This window comes from Ptychodera flava, chromosome 2 (genome assembly GCF_041260155.1).
Source record: "Ptychodera flava strain L36383 chromosome 2, AS_Pfla_20210202, whole genome shotgun sequence".
NCBI lineage: Eukaryota > Metazoa > Hemichordata > Enteropneusta > Ptychoderidae > Ptychodera > Ptychodera flava.
Genome location: NC_091929.1, coordinates 17,973,263 through 17,995,604, shown reverse-complemented (window position 1 = coordinate 17,995,604; position 22,342 = coordinate 17,973,263). Strand labels below are relative to the sequence as shown.

Below are 22,342 nucleotides of genomic sequence, written 5' to 3'. Positions count from 1 at the left end.
CTGGTATGTCTGTGTGCCAACATCAAGATGAACCGGCCAAGGTAATATTTCACTAAGCCAAAACAAACATTTCTGTATGTATTGGGGTTTGGTATTCTCGATATCAGTGACAAATCTCGAATAAAGTAGTGCTCTTTTGACCTGTATAAAACTGAAGTTTAGCATTCTCAACCTCAATCACAAAACTTGAATGAATGAAGGCAATGGTCGTTTGACCTCTATATTACTGTGGTTTGGTGTTTTCAATAAGGACAGATCTCTCCCTACTTTCATGAAAATGTGACCTGAAACTCACACCAACAACAAGCATAGCAAACAAGCAAGAGTGACCCATTGCAGGAAAAGATTACTGATACACTCATTCTGTTGCTTGAAATACCATTCACTGAATGCTATGCAGTCAGTGTGTGTGTTTTTTTTTAAATCATATATCAGAGTCCTAATGGTAGCTAATGTAGCTGTAAAGAAAGGCACAATCAGATTTTATGATCTCACAACCCACCAACCAATTATGTCACTAGATGCATGTCATGTGACACTTATGTCGGCTGATATCTGCCGTCTCGACCCAGTTCGTATTGTTGTATCGCAAATGGTAATTTGATGATGTGGGATTCCACAAGGTCAAGTTGAGAAGGTCTTCAGTGTTGGATTGGTGTGTATTTTTACAATTTTAAAAAGTTTTAATTCAAGTAAGCTTTTCAAAATTGTGTTCCTGTGTATTACAAAACAATATTTAGTATCTTTTTCGGATATTTTGAATACCTGATGTAAGATGCATGTCATAGTTGCAGAGCATTATTATCAAAAACTTTATCCTGCCACAGGAGAACAGACAAGCTCACAATGAGGGAGGTAGGAATTTCAGATGGTCATGAGTCAGTGAGAATCTGTTTGCCACAACAGGACACAATGAGGTCAAGGTATTCCATCTGGGACACTCACAGGTAATGGAGGCTTTCTACTCAATCAAGCTGTTCAACTCTTTAATTACAAAGCACAGCACTTCAAACAAGTCTATTAGTGTAAACAATGTATAGGTACTAGTATGTGTTTTTTTTGCAACCATCAAATTATTCATGTTTTCTTGACATTTGATTACAGAACATTGCACTTGACAGTGCTTGTGGTTTTAGTCTACAGTATGCTTTATACAGTTCACTTGACATAGGCGAGCGGCGAATCGACTAAAAGGGCCTTATTTTAGGAGTTTAATGTACCCACCTTACATACGGCCACATCATACGTCATTTGAAAGCTTATTATCTCTACTTTAAGAAAATTGACGATGTGGAGCTGCCAAGTAGGGCCATAACCTCCTAATTTGCATAATTCACAAGGGTACCCAATTGCTTATTGATAACTTCTCTAACGATACGTTTAAACTATCGAGTGATATATCAAATGAAAGGCCTTTCCATGTAAAATACAAAATGGATATTCAAAGAGATAATAAAATTGTTTTCACTGAATAATTTTCATGTTTATATGGAAAACAATATTTTCCCCTTTTGAATAACAGTATTTTAAATAATTTAACACATACAGCCACAGCACACAGTTACATCATACATCATTTGAAAGCTTATCATCTCTACTTTGAGAAAATTGACAAATTGGAGCTACCACATCGGGCGATAACCCCCAAATTTGCATAATTCACACGGGTACCAAATTTGCATAAGTGCGATATAAAATTAGAAAGTTCACTGTTAACTACTGTAAACATACTTTAAACAATCGAGTGATATATCAAATGAAAGGTACTTGCATGTAGAATACAACTTTGGTATCCAAAGACATGTTTAATTGATTTCACTGAAATATTTTCATATTCATATTGAAAATTATATTTTCCTCTCTTGAATATCATTTTAAACATTTTAACACATACAGCCACAACATACAGCTACATCATACATTATTTGAAAGCATATTATCTCTTCTTTTTGAAAATGGACAATGTTGAATTGTCAACTATGGCCTAACCCCTCATTTGCATAATTTACAAGGGTATCCAATTTGCATCCATGCAATAACAATTACATATTCATCGTTCAATACACATCGAGAAAGAGATATTTACATTGGTTTCATAGCAATATTTTCATATTTATATTGAAAATAATACTTACCCCTTTTGAATAACAATAATATAAATATTTCATCACATACAGCCACATCATACAGCCACATCATATGTAATTTTAAAGCTTATTATCTCTTATTCAAGAAAACTGACAATGTTGAACTATCAAGTAAGGCCGTATCCCTAAATTTGCATAATTTACACCGGTAAGCAATTTGCATAACTTCAATAAAAAATTAGAAAATTCATTGACTATTCTAAACATGCTTCTATACTATCGAGTGATATTTCAAATGAAAAGTATTTGCATGTAAAAACAAAATTGACATCCAAGAGATATACAAAGTGGTTTTACGGAAATATTTTCATATTGTAGTGAAAAAAGTTATTTTCCGCTTTGGAACAACGGTATTTTAAAATTTAACAGCAGTATCAATGCAACCACATGCATTTTGATGTGCGAAGAGTGCACAGAACACGGAGAACAAAAAACTGAAATGAGGTCTGGAAATGAATATTTTGTTCGTTTAATGTATGATTCAAAACTCATGAATAGCTCTATTTGTCTGCATTATTATCCGATGCCGATGTATAGTTTTTAAAGGTCAGAGAGTGTACCCATTCACTCCTTATGAAAACCTTTTAATGTTACTCAAGTATGCCAACATGTTCTTGTAATGTTGTAACCAAGGCAACAGCACTAATATATATATATATATATATATATATATATATATATATATATATATATATATATATATATATATATATATATATATATATATATATATATATATATATATATATATATATATATATATATATATTATATATATATATTATTAGGTGGCACCTGATCAGTACTGCTTGGGGAACCAAGGCAGTTGACTGTATTGTTTTCAAATCCCCGAAACAGTCGCCTTGGTAAATAACTCACGAAAACCTAGGAAATTTTGATGATGTTTTTTCTTTGCTGTATATTAATTGTTATAAATTAATCCTGCTGATATCATATCTTCATCATTCATATGACACAATCATAGAGAACCCATCATGATCTATTGCTTGCACTTGCATGACGTTACTTTACACCATTGCTGTACTTATTTCCATCCGAGTGAATTTAAACTGTTTAACTACTTCTGACTATATTTTTAACATATATATGGTTAATGATTTGAACGCCGACATTTTTTCCTAAAGATGTGTTGGGAAAATATCACCAATTACTATTAAGTCCAAACATGAAGAAAGATCCCCAACGACACTAGTGTAGTTGTTGAAAAGTAACTCTGTAGCCGAAACAATATGTGAGAGTAAGCTGTAGTCAAAGTTATGGCATAATTCATGATCCAAGTCATTCATGCCGATACAGTGTCATGCATTTCCAGTTCATCTAGTAATTCTATAAATTCATCCTCTTCTTAAACAGTTTTGTCATGAGTAAAAGGGTTGCCACAGTTATAGCTGCCTTGTGCATGGAAGATTAATTTGACAGCGGACACAACTGGTGACATGTAATAAGAGAAAGCAAACTCCACACATCGTTCATATCTTAGGGACTGGTCAGTTTCTTCGGCCTGGGGGGATGGATTATTTTTTGCCGACGTCAAAAAGTGGCTGACCCCCTTATTCCAAATTTTTTAAAAAGGGTGAACCCCCCCTATTCCAAATTCTGAAACAGAGTGACCCCCTCACGCGACAACTGTAATATGTAATAATATAATACTGTAATATATATATATATATATATATATATATATATATATATATATATATATATATATATATATATATATATATATTATATATTATATTTTACATACATTGATATTTTAACTGTCATTCTGTGTTTTAATGAAATTGTTGGCATGTCAGTTGTAAGATAGGAATTTCAAAGTGTCAATCTTAAAGTTTGAATACAGTACATTTGAATGAGCTGTGAATGTATTTCACACTTTCTATGCTTAACCAGATGTCCTGAACTGTTATACAGAAATGAATGTCAATCATTAATATCAAACAAGAAAAATCAGTAAATCAAAAACTTTGATGGGTGTTAAGACTTGCCAGCCATCCAATTAAATCTCCTGAGGAACCATAGAGAGGCATTTTAACCAAATCTGATGTCTGCAGAGTCTGAGATGACCTTTTCTTGTAACATTGATATTTGTGCATGTTGCTTTTTCATACTGAATTCCCAAAGAGAGAACAGAAAAGTATCAGGAATTTGTCATGCTTTTCATATGAAATGCAGATTACATAATACACTTTCACTTAGCAAACATCAAGATATCTCTGGCGTATATCTCTGATTTATCAAAGTATGGCAGCCGAAGGGCGCAGAGAAAAATATGAAACATCCTGATATCTCTGATATATATGTCTGATATATTAAAGTAATGCGCTCGAAGAGCATGCTGAAAAATATTGAACATACATTTATCTCTGAAATATGTATGCCTGATATGTTAAAGTTGGGCATTCTGAAAACTATGTGTGATTATTAAAGTTACGTGCAACCGGATGAAATTTGTGGCTGACACGATGCATTTTAGGCAATGATGAGCCTGTGTCGAAATTCAAAAACACACTGACCCCCCTATTGGGCATTTCAAAAACATGGTGACCCCCCCTATCACAAAGTCAATAACAGGGTGACCCCCCCATGAATCCACCGGCCCCCAGGCCGAAGAAACTGACCAGTCCCTTATTCTTGTTTGAATTTTGTGTATGTTATGTTTGGCGGTTTTGTGTAAAGTGTTGATTTGCAGCGAGACGTACCCCTAATCTACGTAACCTGCCCTGAACCGCACTTGAGAGGAAAGACTACTGTAACACTGCAATCCTCTGATGCTACCTTTCGAGAATAGATTTTTCTTCATCAGTCACTTAAAATTTATTTTCGGTTGGTGAAACGTGTGCAATATTTGACCACTTTGTTTCACTGAAGTAAAATTTGTTCAATTAAGAAATCTACAATGTCTACCATTTCGGTCTGGTTGTGTTTTGGGATGCTCAAGTGAATCGGAGATCGAGCTGTTGTAGGTTTTGTTTGGCATAGGTGTAACGCTTATATTTCTGTTTCATATGTATGTGATTAGGCTACGTTCACAAATAATGGTGGTGAGGGGCGGAGGAATTCGGGTGGAATCGAAATTTTGAGGGATACTAGGAGAAAACTTGAAAGTTTTGATCTGCCTATAGGGGACCTGAAAATGTTTTGGTTCCCTTTTACTTTTTGCGATTCCAAAGTTTCGAAGGCAATTCAATGAAAATCGAATAACAATTAAATGTCATCCGATTGTTCTAAAGTTAGTAATAATCAACCAAGATCTAGAATTACTTTTACTCTTCATTTATACTTGATTACTTTCATCTCCAAAAAATCTTGAATTTTGTATCGTATTGTTGTGGCATAATTGTTCTTATGTATTGTAATGTTTCGCCTTTCACAATCCTTGAATATTGCCATTTGATAGCATAAACTGGAATCTGGTATCTGTTGGTTGTGCGTGTGTGTTCTTAAGTCGAGAATGTTAATTTGATGCATCGATGACCTTCACAGATAATGAGGTCTAAAGATGTGATCTTTTGAGAAGAGCTTTCAACATTTCAGAGTAGGATGCATTTTTTATGTTTGATATGAATTTATTACGCTCGTTTTGGATTCCAATAAAAATCATACATTGTCTCTGAATCTCAGTCAGAGAGATATTTGTTCTGTGTGGAGCTAAATTATTCTTATTTTGTATAAACTTTATTCTTATTTTGCACAGTGCGGGCATTATTCGAATTTACTACACAATTTTATATATATTAAAAATAAGTCAAGATATCGCGATTTGAATAAAAATATTCAATAAGAGTATTTAAGATACGTGTTTTGAATCCATATTTCTATTCTACATGCCAATACCTTTCATTTGATATATCACTCGATAGTTGAAAAGTAAGTGAAGACTACATAACAATGGGTTTTTATATTTTTATATCGGACTCATGCAAATTAGGTACCCGTGTGCATTATGCAAATTAAAGAATTACGGCTGTATTTTGCAGCTGCATATCGTCAATTTTCACGAAGCAGAGGCAATAGGCTTTCAACTGACGTATAATGTGGCTGTATGATGTAGTTGTATGTGTTAAAATTATTAAAATATCGTTATTCAAAAGGGGAAAATATATTTTTCGATAAAATTATGAAAGAATTCAACAAAATCATTTTAATATCTCTTTGGGTATCTATTTTGTATTGTACATGCAAATACGTTTCATTTGATATATCACTTGATAGTTTAAATTATGCATAGAGTAGTTAATAAATTCCTTATTTTATATCAAATTTCTGTAGTTTGCATACCCATGTGAATTATGCAAATTAGGAGCTATGACCGCACTTTACAGCTCAACATTGTCAATTTTCTTGAAGTGCAGATAATAAGCTTTCAAATGAGGTATGATGTGGCTGTATGATGTGGCTGTATGCATTAAAATTTTTAAAATATTGTTATTCAAAAATGGAAAATATTTTTTCAATATAAATATGAAAATACTTCGATGGAATCAATTTAAATATGTCTTTGGATATCAAAGTTGTATTCTTCAAGCTAATCCCTTCAATTTGATATATCACTCGATAGTTTAAAAGTATGTTTAGAGAAGTTAACAGTAAATTTATAATTTTACATCGCATTTATGCAAATTGGGCCCCCGTGTAAATTATGTAAATTAGGGAGGTATGGCTCTCTAAACAGCTCAACATTGTCCATTTTCATAAAGGAGAGATAATAAGCTTTCAAATGACGTATGATGTGGCTGTTTGATGTGGGTGCATGTGTTAACATTTTTAATATATTGTTATTCAATAGGGAAAATAATTATTTCACAATAAATATGGAAATATTTCAGTGAAATCAATTTAAATATATCTTTGAATATCCATGTTGTATTTTACAGGCAAATACCTTTCATTTGATATATCACTCGATAGTTTAAATGTATGTTTAGAGTAGTTAACAATGAAATTTCTAATTTTATATCGCATTTATGCAAATTGAATACCCATGTGAATTATGCAAATTAGGGAGTATGGCCCTACTTTGCAGCTCCACATCGTCAATATTCTTGAAGTAGAGATAATAAGCTTTCAAATGACGTATAATGTGGCCGTATGTAAGGTGGGTACATTAAGTGTGAAAAATAGGTGAGTCTGCCACTCTCCTAACAGCCATTGTACTAAACATTTTCACATTGGTGCACTTTGAACAGAATCTTCTGTGGCCATTTGTGAATGAAACGTGATATATAAAGTTGTTGTCTCATTCTTGTTTTGAAAAAAGGAAAATAACTTTGCTCTTTCATCAATAAGAATTTCCATTGGTTTTCAGGTACCTGTGTCAAGTTTATTACCAGTCACAGCAGGGGGTCTGAGTTGGCATGCTACTTTACCAGTTTGTGCTGTTGGTGGAGATAGGAAAGTACATCTATGGATGACAGAAATAGAAACTCAGTTAGTGACCGATGAGTACAGACAACTATTCAACTTCTCGGTATTTCTACATGTTGCAAATTGAGAAGCTGTTTCAAACTTTGTTCTTGAGATAATATAAAATGGAAATAGACTTTGGAAAAGCAGTCCAACTGAGAACCTGACAATTGACAGAAACATTGTTACCATGGATGGATACACTTTTACCATGGATGGATACACTTTGCTCAATGAAAAGTTCATTTGTCATCAAAATGGAAAAGAGGTACATCTATTGTCATGGAAGTTCAAAAGAAATGGTGCATTTTAACGGTAAAGGTGTTCCATTCCTCATCTGGTTTCATCCTCGCATTATAAATTTCCTGAAAATAGATTTGCATGGGGAATTGATATCATGGACAACTTTAAGAAGTATTTAATTTTATCATGTGTATGCAGTAACGTGGCACTGTAGCTGTAAAGCAGCCAAATTCTGGCTGAGTATTGTATCTTTCAGGTCAGAGAGATTGAAAATATGCTGACTCAGATTTCAACTTTTTTGTCATCTTTTTGTGAGACAACAGAACCAATCATGAAAAGTTGTCTTTTTTGCACAAAGTAGTCAATTTAACTTTACCAGTAAGTCCACGATGTTGAATATGTACTTCCTGTGCAAGTACCATGCATCATGGGAATGGGAACCAAAATATTGCTGCCAACAAATGTACTTGCTCTACCGTATATTGAAACGAGTACTATCAGTGATTAAACCTTGTGAAGGTTAGAGATAGAAGCCTTTCCAGAATTATGTGACAATGTTTATAAAACAAATTCAGCAAATAAAAAATGGTGATTCCAAGAAAATATTCTCATGTCATCTGGCTTTCAGAACGTTCCATTGTTCCAGATAACAATGCTGGAATATAAGGTAGGAGTTGAAATCTGTCTGTAATTCTGTAGTGACTGACATATTTAATGTCTATACACAAGTTATCAATTTAATATCATTGAAGTTTATTACTCTAAATACCTATGAAAGTACAGGTGCATACTTCAATCAAAAGTAACTCAACAGCACTTTGGAATTTACAGAAAGGTGATCATAAAACATGGAGCTAAAATCAAAACCAATACTCACGCTAGGAAGATAATAACAGTGGTACATAGCCAATGGATAAAAGATGTTTGATTTGTTGAATAAACAATTCCTAAACAGAATGGTTCTCATCTTTGAAAAGAACCTTTTAATTGCACAGATGATCAAAGTGCTAGTACATTTATGTAGTGATTTTTTAAAAAATAAACAAGCAACCAATTTGCTGATAGAGCTCTACTGTACTATGTAGATACTAACTCTTTGTGACAAATGTAATGAAGAAAGTGGAAACCTTTGACAGCTCCCTTCAGGATGACCTGACCAAATAATGGCAAAAATAGCTGCAAAAATACACCATTGAAGATTTCATCCTAATTTGAACATATCACATTAAGATCATCCCTAGAAACATATCTACCAAATATCAAAACTATCAGATGAGTAGTTTTGTAGTGACAAAATATTTGACCAAAATAGTCAAAATTGCCCAACAAATACAAAATTGCAGATACAATCACTATATAAATACCAGTACCACTTTTTGATCATCCCTTTAAACCTGTATAACAAATATCAAAGCTATCAGACAAGCAGTTTTTGAGATAAAAAAATGACAAAAATTGCAGCAAAAATACAAAATTGCAGATTTCATCATATTAAATTTTTCACAGGGTGAGATTATCCCTAAGAATATGTCTACCAAATATCAAAGCCATTGGACAAATACTTTTTCACAAACAAACACATTTACCAACAATGACAAAGTTTTGTCCCATCATTATTTAAACATATCATATTTTGATCATCCCTTCGAATCTGCACACCAAATATCAAAGCTATCAGATCAGTGGTTTTGCTGAAAAAAAATGACGAAAAATGACAACTGCGTTGAAAATACAAATTTGTAGATTTCTGCATAAATGGCTCAATAGCTTATCCGTTACTTAGAACTAAAATCTTAAATATCAAAGCTGTCTGACCAGCAGTTTTGAAGAAAAAGATTTTAAAAATTCAGATGACAAAAATCCTTAAAAATACAAAATTGCATATTTTATCACAATTTCAACAACTCTTAATAAGGTCATCCATAGGGAACTGTATATTAAATATTAAAAATATCAGAGAAGCCATTAAAGAGAAGAAGACTTTGCCCAAAATAGCAAAATTAGCTTCAAAACTACAAATTTACATGTTTCATCATGGTTTGAACAAATCCAATGGTGGTCATTCCTGTGGAACTGTACTTGAAATATTACAGGAATAAGGCTAATTTGAAGAAGAGGCTTTGGATGAAAAATGTTGATGGACAATGGATGCTGGACGACGCTACACATCCGCATATTAGATAAGCTCAGCATTGCCTACAGTGAACCTAAAAACAAAATTGTGACTACGAAAAAAGAAAGAACAGAGTAATTTAAATGTTCAAGCATTATTGAGGAAATGTTCACATCATTGATAAATTATTATATACCCGGTATATAAACAATTCATCACATGATTTGATATTTGAAGAAACAAACCATCATGACTAAGAAAGTTCTTGTCAAAACCCTAGTACCGGTACATGTTACTCTTTTCATTGAACAAATCATAAGCTTACACTCCTGTTGACTCTGTAAATGTCCTCAAGCTCAATTTACGTTTCAGTTCTCATACTTTTATAGAAAAAAAATTGTATGTCTTAATAATGTTGCTCAAGTTGGCCGACTCAGGATATGGCAATTCAAAAGGAAACATAATAAATTAGATTATGTATCTTGCCATGAAAAAAGGCAGTTGTACTAGCAGGTAAAACCTATAATTTTTTGGGAATTCATAACTTATACATGATATAGTGATACTGTCTGACATAGTGAAAGTATAAACTTTGAAAACATATCAATACAAGCGAAAAGTACAACAGCAAACAAACTTTAAAAACATTGACTGCATTGTATAGAAATGGTGTAAAACGTGTTTCCATTGGTCTCGTTGAAATCATAAAGGAGAAATAAATGTAGCAAGTCATTGTTGATGACACAGTCCCCACTTGTTAATGGGTACTTAAATTACAAGTTACAAGAGAATACAGTCCTGTTCATTAATTACGTCTGTGATTAAAAAATTCTGCGACACAGATGGAGCTTAATGGCCAACAATGAGTTCCATGGTGGTGAAAACATAAAATCAATGTATGACATGTGAAGAAATCCTCGTACCAAGTTTAAATTAAACCAGTTGAGACATGCCTGAGTTATGGCTAAGGACATGAAAAAATTGTAACAAAATGGCCGCCATGCTGCAATATTGGATCATATCGTGAAACAAATTGATGTGCATATGTATGATATAGGTTAATGTCCTTGTACCAACTTTGAATAAAATCGGTTGAGATATGCCTGAGTTATGGCTCTGTACATGAAAAAATTGTAACAAAATGGCCGCATGGCAGCCATATTGGATCATATCACAAAACAAGTCGACGTGCATATGTATGACATAAGCCAATGTGTATGTGCCAACTTTCAATAAAATTGGTTGAAACATGTCTGAGTTATGGCTCTGTACATGAAAAAAATTGTAACGAAATGACCGCATGGGCACGCACGGACACACGGACATGACCAAACCGATAAGTCCCCCAGACGGTGTCCGTGGGGACAAAAAATCATACAACATGTACATAAACTAGCAAAATAAAATATTAATATATTATGAACACTTATCTATTGCATCAAGACAATGTAAAGTTGCCTTTCATTTACATGAAAATATAACAGTACATAAATAATGTATCATTCCAAAAATGTCATTAGTATGAATAGTACAATTTTGAGCAAATCTGTATGTGTGGGAGAAACCCAGTCTTTCTGAAAATAAAGAAAGTAGTTCCATTGAGCCCAAAATGGCATAAAATGCAAACGTGTACTTAAACTCTTTTTCTGTGAAGTTTTATTTTTCTTGTTCGTCTGCTCCAGTCAGGACACCATGGTTACAGGAGCTGGCAATGGCTATAGAACAAAGTCAAACTTTTCTTACCATGTGTCTATAAAACTTTTATATGATATGATATGTATAGCCTTTTCTGATTATCATTAATGCTAGCTGCTTCACCTGACAAACAGTGATCTAAGTAGACTCACATCATCGTAAGCAGTTTTTGGAAGTGATGTTAAAAGTATGCACAGATCTTCACATTTTGAACTTCAAGGCATTTTTGCAAAATTTTGACATATGAACAAAATTTAACAAGATAGATTTACTTTTATCTATTCAATAGATAATATACTGGTACATATACATAATGTATTTGCACATTTAATCATCTCTTGTGAACATGAAAAGAGCTTAAAAACCAATAAAAGCATGCACATGTAATAGATGACTGTGCTTATTCTATGTTGATGACACCATGGCATTGATATTTTGTTCACCTAATAGGCACAGAAATTTCCAACCATATATCATTTCAATTTTAAGCTAGTGAATCAAGATCTATCAAAACAATGCCAGTAACATCCCTATACCAACATTTGACCTTCATATGATAGATACAAGGGTTAGAAGGATTCTTGTAGAACATACACATCCACAACCAGATCAAGATTTATGTCAGGCACCATTATGCTGAATAAATGTGTTTCTATTGGACAGAGAGTGTTCTATGTAATTTTGTGTGTATCACACAGCATTTGCGTAATAGTAGCTGTAAAATTCAGCAATGACATTGAAATGACAAAGGAATTTTTACAACTATTTTTGCTACAATTAATATCAGGTACACTTTTAAGATATACCTGGTACCGGGTAAGGTGCCTAATATGTAAATGAATTTAACGGGAAGGAGCACCAGCATCTATTATAGTAATTTCAACTGGGTTTAATCACTTACACAAATAAACCTTTGATGGTTTTAGTCTTAAACACTGGTAATATGGCGGATTGTCCTTGTTCTTTTTATAATCTATACTTGAGATGATAATGCTGTATGTGATAAAAAGTCAATTGTCCACCTTGGATTCTTTGCAGGACATTGCAACAATACTAATATTTTTGCCCTTCAGACTGAAGACAACATCTCTTTGTACAGGTGCAGCCAACGGAGCTATTCATCGAAAAAGCTATTCCAGGAGCAATATTTGAGGGCAGGGGAAATTATAATTTTGCTAGGGCAGGGGACATATTTTTAGGTGGCAGGGGAGCAAATTTTAGTTTTTTTGTCGGGCAGGGCAGATATCGGTTGATTGTCCTGGGGACAGGGCTTTGCGAAAAACGAGGAGAGGGGGAGCTACTTTTAAAAGGGGGACAGGGGAAGTTGAGCCATTGTGTTTTCAGGGGAAATTTTTTCACAGGGCAGGGGAAAATCGACAGGTTTTTTCATCACAGGGTAGGGTAGCTCCATGTCTGCAGGGGAAATGGAATGACAAAATTTTGGGGGGAATTTTTTGCAGGGCAGGGGAAATTGGCAAGTTTTTTTTCTGCCACAGGGCAGGGGAGCTTCAAAAATTGACAGTGGGGAGGGGAAACAGGCAAAATTAAGTGGGGAGAGGGTAAAAATGAAGTTTGAGTGCGGGAGGGCAAGTCGAAAAGTTTTCAGTGGCAGGGAAATTATGAACAGCTAATTAATTACCCTCATGACGTAAAATTAGTCAGTTCACATTACTAGTCATGCACAATATATCTTGCCATAGTAAAGACCCCTTTAAAAGTGCATGCACCTGTTTGTAAGGCTGAACATGCTTTATCAATCAAGACAAAGCCATCTACCAATAATTTCTATTTTAATAAGTGTACGTTGTGCAAGGACAATGAATCACAGAGCGTTATTGTTAGCTGTCTGCATCTGTTTTCATCTGCTTTATTGACACTTTTGATGATTGCTGACTGACAGCTATCATTCAAATCACAGTCTTTGAACTCCAACATTCCTAGTGACTCTTTAGTAAAAAACTTTACCTATGTTTTTGAAGAGTCATCGGTTGAGGTGATTTTTCCATCTATAATGCTTATATCAGCCAGAAGGGGTAATGCTAATACACAACTTTGGACATTCTCTGCCGAAAACACACGTTGATAACAAGTACCAACTTTAGTAGACAAATATCAGAGAGTTTGAGGCAGAGTGATTTAATATCAGAGATGCTATGCAAAGCTAAAAATGTTGTCATCCAGTATAGCATGGCTAACTTTCACATAGTAGCCCAAATCAGCATTTGACTTTGATTTCAAGTAAATTCTATTAATTTGGACAGAGTGTTTGCTGCATTGGCACACATTCCCAGTGTGTCAAATTTTCACCTTCAAACTTGACTCTGTGTATGAATTTCACATACTTATCATATTCTCTGCTATTTCATCATCATTACATTGCCTAGCAGATGATAAAACTACCGTGTCAGCAGACTGAAATTGTAGCAATTGCATCAACAATTGGCTTTGATAGATTATACCCAAAAGATTAATTGATTTTGTATATAAATCGTTGGGTATTAACGGCAACTAAATCTTCTAAGACCTCAATGGTTGGGCAAAACACATGTGATTCTTCAATTTATTGTACTTTGTTAAACATAATACTCTTTTATGTAGATAATAATACATATTGGCTGTCAAACTGGATATTTGAAGTGCATTTAATTAGTGCATCTTGGTGAATATTTCCTTGTCCATTGAAAGGTTTTATGGAGCTCTCGGTAAAGACTGATAATGCCAAATTTTGATTTACAAAACTCTAAGGTTTATTTGCTACTCTTAGCTTCCCGTTTTGAGTTTTTCGTAGAATTTATTTTACACACCTGAAAAAAGTGCCTCAAAATATATGTGCGTTAATTTATTCAATACTCTTTTCACCAGGTCAGTGTGAACAGTTTTAATTAATTAAAGGTTTCTGGCAGGCAATCTACAGATGACAAATTCTTATGCATTAACCATTGAAAGACTGTGCATTACATCAAATTTATAGGAGTAAATATCTTCAGTGCCCACGTCATTACCATTCAAAATCTGCAATGTGCATCTGTTGATAACGGGACAGTATCACTTGATGTTGAGATTCAATCTTAATCTCAACATTCTCTACCGGTAGTGACACTCTCTCAACAGATGCACATGTTGACAGCAAGCTATGCAGATCCACCAACTCAAAATCAATGAAATCCATGGTATTCATGAAGTAACAGGTTTCAAACTTTCCAAAGTTTACCAAAATCTCTCACTTTTAATCTTTCTTCACTGTCAACACAATCCTCACAGAATCTCAACATGAAGTGATACTGTCCCGTTATCAACAGTTGCACATGTTGAAAGCAAACTGCACAGATATACTAACTTTAAATCCATGAAATCTGTGGAATTCATTAAGTAACGGGTTTAAAACTTTCAAAATTTTTGCCCAAAAATTCACTTTGCATGCCTTTTAAAAGTCTACAAAGTCCTCACAGAATGTCATGCTAACAGACTTTAATAGCTTATTGCTTTAAAGACTATTTACTACCTCTCCCACTAATTCTAAATTTGGAACAGGTGCTTGTTTACTGTAAAACAGAAGCTTATCAGCAGATACTTGTGACAAGGCCTTAAAATTGTTGAAGTATAGAAACTTAAGACGTTTCCTCCTTGTTTGAGCAACTTGAACCTGTGATATTTAATGATAACAGTCCTATGTCAACCGATTGAAGTTTGTGCAGTGTGTCAGTTATGTTGGATTTTAGTTTCTCCTTCACATCACACTTAATGTTAACATCTAGTGATACTCTCTCATTATCAACAGATGCAAATGTTGAAAGCAAGCTATGCAGATTTACTAACTTGAAATCCATGAAATCTGTGGTATTCATGAAGTAACTTGTTTCAAACTTTCCAAAGTTTGCCCACAGTTTCACTTTGCATGCCTTCCAAAGGTCTAAACAATCCTCACAGAATGCTATTTCAATGGACTTTAATAGCTTATTGCTTTTAAGACCACCAACTACCTCTCTAACTAATTCTAAATTTAGAACAGGTATTCGTTCAGTGACAAATTCAACCTTATCAGCAGATACTAGTGACAATGCTTTCATAATGGTTGAAAGATACAAAGTGATTTCTTCCTTGTTTGAGCAACTTGAACCTGTCATATTTAATGATAACAGTCCTATGTCAACCGATTCAAGTTTGTGCAGTGTGTCAGTTATGTTGGAGTTTAGTTTCTCCTTCATATTACACTCAATCGCAGCAGCAAGTGATAAGCCTACTTTTTCACCATCAACAGATGCAAATGTTGAAAGCAAGCTATGCAGATTTACTAACTTGAAATCCATAAAATCTGTGGTATTCATGAGGTAAACAGTTTCATACTTTCCAAAGGTTGCCCACAGTTTTACTTTGCATGCCTCCCAAAGGTCTACATGACCCTCACAGAATACTGTTTGAACAGACTTTAAGAGCTTATTACTTTTAAGACCACCTACTACCTCTCCCATTAATTCTGAATTTGGAACAGGTATTTGTTTACTGTACAACTCAAGCTTATCAGCAGATACTTGAGACAATGATGTCATAATTGCTGAAACATACAAAATCATTTCTTTGATGTTTGAGCTATTGGAAGGTATTATATTTAATGATAACAATCCAATATCAACCGATTGAAGTTTGTGCAGTGTGTCAGTTATGTTAGATTTTACTTCCTCATTTACATCACACTTAATCTCAACATCTAGTGATAATTTCTCACCATCAACAGATGTTAATGTAGAGAGCCAACTATGCAGTTCTACTAACTTGAAATCCATGAAATCTATGGAATTCATTACAGTAACTGGTTTTAAACTTTCAAATTTTGCCCAAAGTTCCAATTTGCAAGCCTTACAATGGTCTAAGCAATCCTCACAGAATGATATGTTAATGGACTTTAATAGCTTATTGCTTTTAAGACCACTAACTACATCTCTCACTAATTCTAAATTTAGGACAGGTATTTGTTGATTGACAAATCGAAGCTCATCAGCAGATACTTGTGACAATGCCTTCGTAATTGTTGAAATATACAAATTGATTTCTTCCTTGTTTGAGCATCTGGATAGTATTATATTAATGATAACAGTCCTATATCAACCGATTGAAGTTTGTGCAGTGTGTCAGTTATGTTAGATTTTAGTTTCTCATTTACATCACACTTAATCTCAACATCTAGTGATACTTTCTCACCATCAACAGATGCGAATGTAGAGAGCCAACTATGCAGTTCTACTAACTTGAAATCCATGAAATCTATGGAATTCATTACGTAACTGGTTTTAAACTTTCCAAATTTTGCCCAAAGTTTCACTTTGCATGCCTCTTGAAGGTTTGCATAATCCTCAAAGAATGTCATGCTAACAGACTTTAATACTTTACTGCTTTTAAGACTACATACTACCTCTCCCACTATTTCTAAATTTGGAACAGGTATTTGTTTACTGTAGAACTAAGCTTATCAGCAGATACTTGAGATAATGATGTCATAATTGCTGAAATATACAAAATCATTCCTTGTCGTTTGAGCTATTGGAAAGTATTATATTTAATGTTAATAGTCCAATATCACCGATTGAAATTTGTGCAGTGTGTCAGTTATATTACATTTTACTTCCTCATTTACATCACACTTAATCTCAACATCTATGGATACTTTCTCATTATCAACAGATGCAAATGGAGAAATCAAACTGTGCAGATCTACTAACTTGAAATCCATGAAATCCGTGGTATTCATGGCGTAACAGGTTTCAAACTTTCCAAAGTTTGCCAAAAGTTTGACTTTGCATGCTTTCGAAAAGATTTCACAATCCTCACTGAATGTCATCTTAACGGACTTTATGAGCTTATTGCTTTCAAGACCACTAACTACCTCTTTAACTAATTCTAAATTTAGAACAGGTATTTGTTCATTGACAAATCGAAGCTTATCAGCAGATACTTGCGACAATCCTTTCATAATGGTTGAAACATACAACGAGATTTCCTCCTTGTTTGAGCAACTGGAACCTGTGATATTTAATGATAACAGTCCTATGTCAACTGACTCAAGTTGGTTCAGTGTGTCAGTTATGTTAGATTTTAGTTTCTCCTTCACATCACAATCAATCTTGACATCTAATGTCACTTTCTCACTATCATCAGATGGAAATGATAGAAGCAACCTATGCAGATCTACGAACTTGAAATCCATGAAATTAATGGAATTCATTACGTAACTGGTTTTAAACTTTCCAAAGTTTGCCCAAAGTTTCACTTTGCATGCCTCTTGAAGGTTTACATAATCCTCAAAGAATGTCATGCTAACAGACTTTAATACTTTATTGCTTTTAAGACTACATACTACCTCTCCCACTAATTCTGAATTTGGAACAGGTATTTGTTCACTGTACAACTCAAGCTTATCAGCAGATACTTGCGACAATGATGTCATAATTGCTGAAATATACAAAATCATTTCTTGATGTTTGAGCTATTGGAAGATATTATATTTAATGATATCAATCCAATATCAACCGATTGAAGTTTGTGCAGTGTGTCAGTTATGTTAGATTTTACATCCTCATGTACATCACACTTAATCTCAACATCTAGTGATAATTTCTCACCATCAACAGATGTTAATGTTGAGAGCAAACTATGCAGTTCTATTAACTTGAAATCCATAAATTCTGTGGTATTCATAAAGTAACTGGTTTTAAACTTTCCAAATTTTGCCAACAGTTCCAATTTGCAAGCCTTACAATGGTCTAAGCAATCCTCACAGAATGATATGGTTAATGGACTTTAATAGCTTATTGCTTTTAAGACCACTAACTACATCTCTCACTAATTCTAATTTAGGACAGGTATTTGTTGCTTGACAAATCGAAGCTCATCAGCAGATACTTGTGACAATGCCTTCGTAATTGTTGTAATATACAAATTGATTTCTTCCTTGTTTGAGCAACCAGAACCTGTTATATATAATGATAAGAGTCCTATGTCAACTGATTGAAGTTTGTGCAGCGTGTCAGTTATGTTTTGTTTTGGTTTCTCCTTCACAACACAATTAAGCCTAACATCTAGTGATACTCTCTCATTATCAACAGATGCAAATGTTGAAAGCAAGCTATGCAGATTTACTAACTTGAAATCCATGAAATCTGTGGTATTCATGAAGTAACTTGTATTAAACTTTTCAAAGTTTGCCCACAGTTTCACCTTGCATGCCTCTTGAAGGTTTACATAATCCTCACAGAATGTCATGCTAACAGACTTTAATACTTTATTGCTTTTAAGACTACATACTACCTCTCCCACTAATTCTGAATTTGGAACAGGTATTTGTTTACTGTAGAATTTAAGCTTATCAGCAGATACTTGAGATAATGATGTCATAATTGCTGAAATATACAAAATCATTCCTTTGTCGTTTGAGCTATTGGAAAGTATTATATTTAATGCTAATAGTCTAATATCAACCGATTGAAGTTTGTGCAGTGTGTCAGTTATATTACATTTTACTTTCTCTTTCACATCACACTCAATGTTAACATCTATGGATACTTTCTCATTATCAACAGATGCATATTGAGAGAGCAAACTATGCAGATTTACTAACTTGAAATCCATGAAATCTGTGGTATTCATGAAGTAACTTGTATTGAACTTTCCAAAGTTTGCCCACAGTTTCACTTTGCATTCCTTCCAAAGGTCTACACGTCCCTCACAGAATACTGTTTGATTAGACTTTAATAGCTTATTGCTTTGAAGACCACCTACTACCTCTCCAACTAATTCTAAATTTAGACAAGGTATTTGTTCAGTGTAAATTTCAAGCTTATCAGCAGATATTAGCGAGAATTCTTTCATAATTGTTGAAATATACAAAGAGATCTCTTCCAGTTTAAGCAACCAGAACCTGTTATATATAATGATAAGAGTCCTATGTCAACTGATTGAAGTTTGTGCAGTGTGTCAGGTATGTTTTGTTTTGGTTTCTCATTCACATCACACTTAATCTCAACATCTAATGATACTCTCTCATTATCAACAGATGCAAATGTTGAAAGCAAGCTATGCAGATTTACTAACTTGAAATCCATGAAATCTGTGGAATTCATTAAGTAACTGGTTTAAACTTTCCAATTTTTGCCCAAAGTTTCACTTTGCATGCCTCTTGAAGGTTTACATAATCCTCACAGAATGTCATGCTAACAGACTTTAATACTTTATTGCTTTTAAGACTACATACTACCTCTCCCACTATTTCTAAATTTGGAACAGGTATTTGTTTACTGTAGAATTTTAGCTTATCAGCAGATACTTGAGATAATGATGTCATAATTGCTGAAATATACAAAATCATTCCTTTGTCGTTTGAGCTATTGGAAAGTATGATATTTAATGATAAAAGTCCAATGTCAACCGATTGCATTTTGTGTAGTGTGTCAGTTATGTTTGATTTAAGTTTCTCCTTCACATCACACTTAATGTTAACATCAAGTGATACTTCCTCATTATCAACAGACGTGAATGTAGAGAGCAAACTATGCAGTTCTGCTAATTTGAAATCCATGAAATCTATGGAATTCATAAAGTAACTGGTTTTAAACTTTCCAAATTTTGCCCAAAGTTTCACCTTGCAAGCCTTACAATGGTCTAAGCAATCCTCACAGAATGATATGTTAACGGACTTTAATAGCTTATTGCTTTTAAGACCACTAACTACCTCTCTCACTAATTCTAAATTTAGAACAGGTATTTGTTCAGTGACAAATCGAAGCTTATCAGCAGATACTTGTGACAATGCTTTCATAATTGTTGAAATATACAAAGTGATTTCTTCCTTGTTTGAGCAACTGGAACCTGTTATATTTAATGATAACAGTCCTATGTCAACCGATTGAAGTTTGTGCAGTGTGTCAGTTATGTTGGATTTTAGTTTCTCCTTCACATCACACTAAATCGCAACATCTAGTGATACTTTCTCACCATCAACAGACGTGAATGTGGACAGCAAACTATGCAGCTCTACTAACTTGAAATCCATGAAATCTATGGAATTCATTAAGTAACTTGTTTTAAACTTTCCAATTTTTGCCCAAAGTTTCACTTTGCATGCCTCTTGATGGTTTATATAATCCTCACAGAATGTCATGCTAACAGATTTAAACACTTTATTGCTTTTAAGACCACCTACTACCTCTCCAACTAATTCTAAATTTAGAGAAGGTATTTGTTCAGTGTAAATTTCAAGCTTATCAGCAGATATTTGTGATAATTCTTTCATAATTGTTGAAATATACAAAATGATTTCTTTATTGTTTGAGCTATTGGAAAGTATTAAATTTAATGATAACAGTCCAATATCAACCAACTTTAGATTGTTCAGTATTTCAGTTATGTTTGGTTTGGTTTCTCCTTCATATCACACTTAATCTCAACATCTATTGATACTTTCTCACCATCAACAGATGCAAATGTAGAAAGCAAATTATGCAGTTCTGCTAACTTGAAAAACATAAAATCTGTGGTATTCGACAGGTAAAAGGTTTTAAAATTTCCAAATTTTGCCATTATTTTAACTTTGCATGCCTCTCGAAGGCTTACATATTCCTCACAGAATGCCACGCTTACAGACTTTAATAGCTTATTGTTTTTAAGTCCACTTACTACCTGTCCCACTAATTCAAAATTTGAAACAGGAATTTGTTTAATGTACAATAGAAACGCATCAGCAGATACTTGAGACAATGATGTCATAATTGTTGCAATATACAAATTTATTTCTTCATTGTATGAGCAATGTAATCCTGTTATATTTAATTTTAACAGTCTTATATCAGCCAATTCAAGTTTGTGCAGTGCGTTGATTATGTTGAATTTTACTTTTTTATTTACATCACACTCAATGCTAACATCTAGTGATACTCTCTCATTATCAACAGATGCAAATGTTGAAAGCAATCTATGCAGATCCACTAAATTGAAATCCATATTATTCATTTTGTAATATGTTGTAAACTTTCCAACCTTTGCTGTAATATTAATTTTACTTGTTTGCCATTGGTCAAGACAATCCTCACAAAATGTAACATCTACAGCCTTTAGTAGCCTATTGATACTAAGACAACTGAGCACATCTCGCATGAATTCTATATTTCCAACAGGTAATCCTTTAATCTCCAACTTATTAGCAGATACTCTTGACAAAGCTTTAACAATAGTTGAAACATGAAAAGAGATGTCTGCTTTATTTACACCATGATTACCTGTTATATTTAATGATAACTGTCCGATGTCAACCGATTCAAGCCTGTAAAGGATATCAGTTTTGTCACCGGTTATTTATCCTTGAAATAAATCTAATCTCAACATCAAAGAATACTGTCTCATTGTCAAAAGATATAATGTAGAAAGCAAGTCATGAAGTTCCACTAACTTGAAAACCATATTATTATTTTTGGAATATATGATAACTTTCCCACCTTTGCTGTAATGCGTATTACCGGTGCAATGTTTTGGAGGATTTTACGGGAATCTTCACAAAATCTCACATCGACGGCTTTTAGTTGCTTATTGCCACTCAGGGATACTAGTACATCTTGCATGAATTCCAGGTTTCCAAAGGGAAGTTTTTCAATGTAAAGATTATCGGTGGACACCCATGACAATTCTTTTACAATGTGTGTGATATCGTCAATGCAAACGAGAGGTCGTTTAA

General features: G+C 33.7%; 1 long non-coding RNA gene across 1 annotated transcript; it reads left to right on the top strand.

Annotated features, from left to right (window-relative positions):
- The first annotated feature begins 623 nt into the window (after positions 1–623).
- On the top strand, positions 624–7,992 carry LOC139147333 (uncharacterized). The gene is made up of 3 exons (XR_011555707.1): positions 624–655; positions 828–947; positions 7,480–7,992. It is a non-coding gene; the product is annotated as an uncharacterized lncRNA (long non-coding RNA).
- Positions 7,993–22,342: the final 14,350 nt, after the last annotated feature.